The sequence below is a fragment of the Vipera ursinii genome (genome assembly GCF_947247035.1).
Source record: "Vipera ursinii genome assembly, chromosome: Z".
NCBI lineage: Eukaryota > Metazoa > Chordata > Lepidosauria > Squamata > Viperidae > Vipera > Vipera ursinii.
Window position 1 is genome coordinate 37,156,964 of NC_139517.1, and position 8,787 is coordinate 37,165,750.

Genomic DNA, 8,787 nt, shown 5'->3' on the forward strand with positions numbered 1-8,787 from the left:
ATAAAGCATAATTTTCCTTCTTCCCATAGCTCATCTCTTAGATAAGGAAAACAAGGCCCAATAAGGGCAACCAGATTTCTTCTTTTAAATCTGGTCAAACAAGCCAATTTTACAAATCTTCACAGATTTTTTTAAAAAATTATTCTTTAATCCCTTCAAAAATATCTCAGAGATACTTTGTTGCTCATTTGTCTTTCAAAGCAAAAATTATTCAGAACAACTAACTGAAGAGCAAGTTCAATTAAAGATCTACAAGAAAGTAAGGAAGTTCCACAAGCAGAGGTCCTGAATAAACATTTTTCTAAAGTGGGAAAAGAGGCAAAAACATTTATTGTGGGGTAAAAAAAAAATTCAAAGTAGTGGTAGCGCAGTCTTGATCACAACCATGGAATTTCTGACCTCTCACTGCCGATGCCTCTGAGCAGATTTATTGTGCTGAAATAGTCAGAAATTTACATGTTTTCCCATTCCTGTATACGTGGGGGAAAATATTTATTTTTGTCCTCCTTTTCTTAGTATTCTGTTCCCAGCATTCCCTAGATTCCACATTTTTAACACCATAACAAATTTATCAAAACCATTCTTAAAATTAACTTTCTACTTAAAAGATACCTCTGTTATTCAATTCTTGGTAACAATTAACTTATTCCACCTTAAAAGGAGATGGGTAAAGAGATTACTTGTTATGATAGCCATATTGCCTCCAGGATCAGAGATATCGCATAATATCACTTGCTGAGTGAAGATCAGTTTAAAACAACATTCCTTAACTTGATGTCTGTTTGTGAATTCTAAGACTTGTCCTTCAAGAATATGTGGAGGGCACCAGTTTTGGGAAAAACTAAACCTTGCAAATTTGAAAAATATTTTCAGCTGGCATTGCCACTGATACCTTGATAACTTTTCTATTATTGGAAATGAGAGGTCTCTAAAATTAAACGTGTGGAGAAATCATTATAAAAATAATGGCCAGTCTAGCATGGACCTCACCAAGGCCTGACAGAAAAGCATGAAAAATATGAGAGCCTAATAGAAAAGAACTGGACAGATATTGACCACAATTCATTAACAAGTTTTCTTTGGATGAGTCAGTTTTCCAGAAAAACAAAATCTGAATATTTTGATTCTTGCATTATGGTTTCTCAGTTTCCCATTCATTTCTTTGCAGACTGAGTTGCTGAATCAACAAGTTACCAGAAACACAGAGAAGTTGCAGTGTGGCAATCTGGAAGTATAGGCCTCAGGCCTACCCTACAAGGCCTGCAGATAGAGCTGTATGAAAATCAGTATGAAAATCTGTCAGTCTTTCTGTTCTTTTCCAGCCCTGAAATAAGACTTGTACAAGAAAAGCTTTATCTGTTACTGGACAATATCCACTGAAACCTTTATCCTGAGATTCACTGCAGTTCTAGTAGTAGTAGTAGTAGTAGTAGTAGTAGTAGTAGTAGTAGTAGTAGTAATTGTTAAGTCGTGGGCTCTGGTGAGCAGGAATGATGACATGAGGCTGAGTACAGGAAAACACATTCTTTTATTCTTGCTGGAACTGACAACATCAAGCACACTGAAGTCAAGAAAAAGATTAAAGGTGAAGACTGGGAGAGGTTAATATCAAGAGAGGAGTATTTCAAGGAGATTCATTATCACCACTACTATTTGTTATTGCACTGTTTCCTCTGTCAGACATGGCTATCAAACATCAAAAACGTCTGCCAGACTATCCTACCTCCTTTACATGGATGATCTGAAGTTGTATGGAAAAACATAATCTGAAATAGAATCACCACTGAACACTGTCCGTATATATAGCCAAGATATTGCAATGGAGTTTGGCTTGGATAAATGTGCCACACTTACTCTCAAACAAGGAAAAATAGTGAAAACTGAAGGAATCAAGGTGCCCCATGAAAATAACATTAAGAGTCTGGATGAGGAAGATTTCTACAAACACTTGGGTATCCTTCAAGCTGACAACATCAAGCACACTGAAGTTAAGAAAAACATTAGAGGTAAATACATCAAGAGAGTGAAGAAGATCTTAAAGTCCAAACTCAATGGAGGAAATATCATGAAGGCAATCAACATCTGGGCAATTCCAGTCATTAGATACACAGCTGGAACAGTGGACTGGACTGAAGCAGAATTAAAAGCAATGGATAGGAAGACCAGAAAAATAATGACAATGAATCATGCCTTTCATCCATGCAGTGACATTGACAGACTCTATTCACCAAGGCAAATAGGTTGATGTGGAATGCTGCAAGTACATCAGATGGTTGAAGAAGAAAAAATGGCTTTGGAAGAATATCTGAAGGAAAATGATGAAGATGCACTGAAATTAGTATATCAGGAAGGCTTACTGACTACTGGAGAGACCAAACTGGCCTACAAGAAAGATCAAATGAAGAACAGAATAGAGGCATGGGAAGACAAAGCACTACATGGCCAGTACATTAAAAAAAAATAGCTGGGAAAGCAGATAATAACAAGACCTGGCAATGGCTAAGAGCAGGAAAGTTGAAGAAAGAGACCGAGGGACTAATTCTGTCTGCACAAGACCAAGCCTTAAGGACAAATGCATACAAAGTTAAAATTGAGAAGACAACAACAGACAGTAAGTGCCGCCTATGCAAAGAAGCTGAAGAAACAGTGGACCACCTGATAAACTGCTGCAAGAAGATCACACAGATTGACTACAAGCAGTGGCATGACAAAGTAGCAAAAATGGTGCATTGGAAGATCTGCAAGAAATATCATTTGCCTGTAAGCAAAGAACTGGTGGGATCATAAAATAGAGAAAGTCATAGCAAATGAAAAAGTTAAATTATTCTGGGACTTCAGAATTCAAACAGACAAGCACCTGCAACATAACACCCCGGACTTAACAATTGTCGATAAGTCTGGATAGTGGACGTGGCAGTGCCTGGAGACAGCAGAATAGATGAGAAAGAACTGGAGAAAATAACAAAATACAAAGACCTACAAATAGAAATAGAAAGACTGTGGCAAAGGCAAGCAAGGTTAGTACCAAGAGTAATAGGCGCCTTGGGTGCAATCCCAAAACAATTGGAGCACCACTTGAACACCATTGGCATTGACAAATTCGCCATTAGTCAATTGTGAAAGGCGGCCTTAGTAGGAACTGCTTCCATCCTGTGATGATATCTGTAATACCATCAAACATCCACATCTGCCTATCCCAGGTCCTTGGTAAGGACTTGATAGGTAGACAAAAATGCCAAATCCAGTCTGAACATCTGGCTGACTGTGCGATGATCAATGATGATCAATGATGATGATGATGATGAAGAAGAAGAAGAAGAAGAAGTTTTGATAACTCTATCAAGTCCAAGGTATCTGGCAGATCGTTGGTTTTCAAATTATCATTCTGAAGAACCATTAAGTTGGAACCAGGCTGTATGGATGGATGAAAAAAACCCTCCAAAGTTGTCTGCCATTCCTAATTCTCTTTGGAATTGAGCTCTAGCATACAAAAATCAAAAATAAGAGGTTGGCATGGACTTTTCTTCTGAATATTTAGAAGATGATAACTGTTCTAGAAAGTGTGCTTTTGTCTTCTACAGCACTAGAAATAAAATTAAAGAATATTTGGGATGTCCAAGAAGCATTAAGGAGCAATGAGACTGCCATATGTTTTTAGAATGATTGTAAATGCTTTTATTATTCCGGATCTGATTTGCAATCCCTTTTTGCTGACTATCACTTTGTACAGAATTATTTGAGTTGGACTGCCTCATGAAGAACATTTTTTTTTGAGTGCCAGTGCCGTGGCGGGACGACATCCTTTGGAAGCTCCCGAAGGATTGTCGCTTTTCAGCTGTTTGGGGGATCTGTTTTAGTTTCAGACAGATCAGAGCTGTCTTGCAGGGATGGTGAAGAAGGGAGGCACAGTTTTGGCAGCACAGGAGGGATCGCAACCTCCTGGAATGCTGACGGAAGCTTCCCGGACCAGCAGCTGTCAGACGGCCATTGCGAGCCATCACAAGCCAGGGTGGCCACTTGGAAGATCTTTAAAGTAAGTTTGGAGGATTGCCTGGGTGAGAAGATTGGGAATCCTTAAATGCTGGAAACTCTGTGTGTGTGGGAAATTAAGAAGAATTTGAAGCTGTGGAGAAGTGGGGGAGGGGAGCAGATTTTTAAATTACTTCTCTCCTGGAACTGCAGCGGCAGATAACAATGGAAGGCAAAAGAAGGCAATGAATCAAGTATCTCGGCTGAGAATACCCTTGAAGCTTAAGAAAAAAAGGGAGAGTAAGTGACCTTGAATGACAGCTGCTGAACTCTCTGATAAGAAGTTTACAGAGTCTGTTTTTTTTTAGTTTGCGGAATGGTGGATTGTTTTTTACTTTGATTTCTTTTTCTTTTGGACTAAGGCACAGAGACTCTGAAACGAACAAAGAGCGTAACTTGTATGGATTAATTTCTTTCTTTCTTTTGTTAGATATAAGGATATTTGGCTTTTTCCTTCTCTTTTTCTTTCCTTTTCCCTTTGTACTCACCTTTACTTGTCGCTGAAATTTTTCGTACTCTTTTTTTTTTGAGTACATTTGGATTATAATACCCCATCAACATTTGGATTACAAACTACTGGAGAAAATGAAGAAGACCACAACACACCCAGCAACAGCTGCCCTAATATCACAGAGTCTGGTGGCACAGAAATCACTGGACAACACAACGCAGCAAGACAGATCCAACATGGAATTGAAAAATATGATACTGGCTGTACACACAGACTTCAAAGAAGGGATTGGCAAACTAGAAGAGGACCTAAAAGAGGTCAAAGAACTGATGGAGAAAAATGAACAAAGATTGCAACAAGCGGAAGAAAGAATTGAATTAACAGATAAGAGACTAGAGGAGATTGATAACTGACTTACATTGACAGACAGGAACCAGGAGAAAATGATTATTGCTTTAGAGATGGATAGAGCTGATTATTATTTAAGATTCCAAAATGTTGAAGAAGAAAAGGGAGAGAACCTAGCAGATGTAATGGCGGGAATATTAGCAGAAGCATTGGAGGAAAGCAAGGAAAAGATAATTAATGATATAGATGAGATATTTAGAATATACACTAGATATGCAGTGAGAAATACTCTCCCCAGAGAGGTGCGTAAAAGATTTACTAAAAAAGCATTAAGGGTAGATATACTACAGAAGCTGAGAAATGTTAAAATAAAATATAAAGAAAGAGAGACAGTGGTGTTAAAACAGGTCCCAAGAAGAGTAGAGACCTGAGAAAGGAGTATCAATTTGTGACAAAATGCTTAATTAGAAAAGGGATAAATTTTAGATGGTTAATACCAAAAGGTGTAATGATAAATTGGCAAGAACAGAGACATAGACTGGACACAATAGAGAAAGCAGAACTTTTCTATGATCAATACTTTGGGCAGCAAGAAGAAAGGCTGAGAGGGGAAAGAGTAATCAGACAGCAAGAAGACGAGACAGAGAAGCAACGCAGTAAGTATAGAACAGGAGGAAAGGGTGTTGAGAGAAGGGACAAGAGCAAAAGAGGTAAAAGAGCAAAGAGAGATGAGAATAACGAGAGCAACTAAAACTTCAAATAAATAATCATGGAAGAAGAAATAAAAGCAATTTTGATAAACGTAAATGGACTGAATTCGGCTATAAAAAGAAAAAGAACACTAAATAAATTGGGGAAATTAAAAATGGATATAATTTGTTTACAAGAAGTTCATATTAAGAAACAACATAAAAATCTACTAGAATATCTAAAATTGGGAGAATTATATACCTCACTTGCAGTTCAGAGTAAAAGGGGTGTGGTATTATATATTAAAAAAACAATACAAACTACATTGTCATATTCAGATGAAGAAGGGCAAATTTTAATGGTGGAAGTAATTATGAATTGTAAAAAAAATTTATTGGTAGCGATTTACGCCCCAAATGAAAACCAAGAAAATTTATATTCAAAATTACACTAGAAAATAATAGAATTGGAATTCGAAAGCATATGTATGATTGGAGATTTCAGTGCTATTGTAAAGGCTGGGCTGGATTATAATACGACAAAAAAAAAATAGACCCTAAGGAGAACACTTCCAAAATCTTTCATAATATGGTGGATGAATTAAATATACAGTACTAGATGTTTGGAGAGAAAAATATCCGGAAAAGAAGCAATAGACATTCTATTCTAACAGACACCTTTGCTGGTAGAGAATAGATATGACATGGACATCAATAGACTTATTTACAAGTACACAAAATATAAACATAGAAACAAGCACATGGGCGGACCACAACCCAGTCACAATTACATGGAAAGGACAAAAAAAAATTGGACATTAAATCAAACTGTATTGAATGAAAAAGACTTCCAGCAATATATGAAATGACTTTCTTCTTTAAGGAAAACAAAACAGAAGATACCTCACTTCAAAATGTCTGGGATACGGCGAAAGCGTACATGAGAGGACTTGCTATATCTTATATGGGGAAAAAGAATAAACAGAAAAGACAAATTAGGGAAAAACTGGAGGAAGAATATAAGACTCTTGAGAAAGAATTACAGAAAGATACACAAAACAAAAAGACAAAAAAATTTAATGGAGTTGAACAAGCATAAAATGAACTTAATAGAAAATGAAGAGGTGGCAAGGAAAATAAAGGCAGCTAAACAAGCCTTTTTTGAACATGCAAACAAACCAGGGAGATGGTTGACATATAAAATTAAAAAGGAGAAAGAGAAGAGATGGATTAAACAACTAGAAGATGCTGAGGGGACTTTACAACACCGGAATGAAGAAAAGAAAAAATAGCTTGGGAATATTATAAGAATTTATATAAGCAACAAGTAGTTTCAGATGACAGGGTAAAACAATTCTTGGAAAAAACAGAGATACCTAAAGTACCAGAGAAATGTAAAAAGCTACTAGAAGAGAAAATAACAATGATGGAATTAACAGAAGCAATTAAAAAACAAAAGAATGGCAAAACGCCAGGACCAGATGGGTTACCAGCAGAACTATATAGAACATTGCAGGAACTGTTAGGCAATGTAATGCTGGAACTCTATAATGAACTCCTCTCTGAAGCTAAGATACCAGATTCGTGGTCGGAAGCACTTATTACCCTGATACCAAAGGAAGAAACAGAAATACAGAAAATAAAGAACTATAGACCAATTTCCTTGCTGAATGTGGACTACAAAATATTCGCATCAATCATGGCTGAAAGGCTTAAAAATTTCCTAAACGAATTTATACATATGGATCAAAATGGGTTCCTGCCCCAAAGACAGATTAGAGACAATATGCGAATTATATTAAACACATTACAATCTTATGAAACACATCCCAAAAAACAGATGGCATTGATGTTTTTGGATGCGCAGAAAGCATTTGACAATGTGAATTGGCAATTCATGATAAGACAACTACAGATTATGGATTTTGGGGAGAAATTTATAAATGTAATTAAAGCAATTTACAATAAGCAAATAGCCAAAATAATGATAGAGATATGACTGAAAAGATTAACATTATGAAGGGAACAAGGCAGGGATGCCCTTTATCCCCATTATTGTCTTTTCTTTTCTATCCATGTAAATCATGGATAGAAAAGATGATACGACAAAGTATAGAACTAAGACCAGAAATATTCCTGTTGGGTATTTTACCAGAGAAATATAGTAAAGAGAACACATATTTGATTATTCATATAACCACTGCAGCTAGGATTGTGTTTGCACAAAACTGGAAGGCACTGAAAGCTCCTCCAGAAGAAGAGGCGATCAGGAAAATAATGGAATGTGCGGAAATGAATAGATTAACAATGATAATTAAAGATAGTACAGAGTCAGAGTATTATGAAATTTGGGGAAAATTTTATGAGTGGGTGAAAAAGAGAATATGCTTAAAAGACAGCTAACACTAATTTAGATGGAAGAAAAATGAGGAGATAAGGATATTATCATACCTAATATAGACATTGAAAATCCAGGGAGAGGAGGTGCTCGGACATCACCCCTGAATTGTATCGGAAGAGGAATGGGAGAGAAGAAAGGAGAGGAGGGAGGGAAGAGAGTAGAAGATGGGGAAGGAAGTAGGAAGGTTGGAGGGAAAGAGGAGGAGAAGTGGGGAGAAACGGGAGGGGAGTGGTGAGGAAAAGAGGAGAGGAGAGGAAGAAGAGGGAAGTATATATGAAGAACAGAGCATGGCTGCATTTTTTGTGTCCAAACCAAGATTTTCTGTTTGACATTGTCAGTCTCTGTTGTTAATACTTCTAGCATCACCTCAGAATCTCATACAAAACTTTACAATACAAAAAATGAAATACAAAATATGATACAAAAAGATATTGAGACTCTAGAAAGAGTACAGAGAAGAGCAACAAAGATGATTAGGAATCTCTTAATCCATCAGCCTCCAGCATGATGCTCCTCTGTTGGGGCTCCAAGCCAAATGGCACTAAAACTCCCTCCCAAATATGGGAATACTGAAAATCTTTGCCTGCCCATTTGGCATCATTGTCTTGCCAGTGCAGTACGAACTCATGTTCCCAACTAAAGACTGCCAATTCCCAAAGAACTGAAATGCTGTCAATCTTTTACCATGAGGAGCAACACTATTGTAATTTGTGCGATTTGAGTATTCAAGATATGTTAAGGTTATTTTAGGAATAGCACAACAGTTTTTATATTTCCTGTCTTAAAAATGGAAGGTACCTATATCATTGGGATACACACACACACACACACACACACACACACACACACACTCCAGTAACACCATGGTA